This window comes from Arachis ipaensis, chromosome B10, assembly GCF_000816755.2.
Source record: "Arachis ipaensis cultivar K30076 chromosome B10, Araip1.1, whole genome shotgun sequence".
NCBI lineage: Eukaryota > Viridiplantae > Streptophyta > Magnoliopsida > Fabales > Fabaceae > Arachis > Arachis ipaensis.
The window spans coordinates 77,015,423-77,015,796 of record NC_029794.2 but is presented as its reverse complement, the minus strand read 5'-3'; positions in this window follow the sequence as shown (position 1 = coordinate 77,015,796).

The following is a 374-nucleotide window of genomic DNA, read 5'->3' as shown; positions in this document are numbered from 1 at the left end:
GTGTCCGAACATCGGGAAGCTAATTGACTCATTATTGCTTGCCCCAATTGATGAATGGTTGCCTGACATCGATCCACTGTTTCTTTGAAAAGATCCTTTGTCTCTTGATGCACTTGGCTTTCATAAATAGGATCATAGTGCTCTTGGATTGATGGATATGGAGATGCTGAATATTGAAGTGGTGGTTCTTATGAGTAATTGGGTTGGAATTGGGGTGGTTCTATATATGGTTCATATGGCTCATAAGGTGGTTGGTATGGTGGTTGAAGGTTAGGGTCATATGGAGGTGAATGGCAAAAAAGGGCTTGTGAGTTTGGTGGTCCAAAGTTATGTTGAGGAAAGGGTTCATAGGCATATGGTGGTGGTTGTTGATA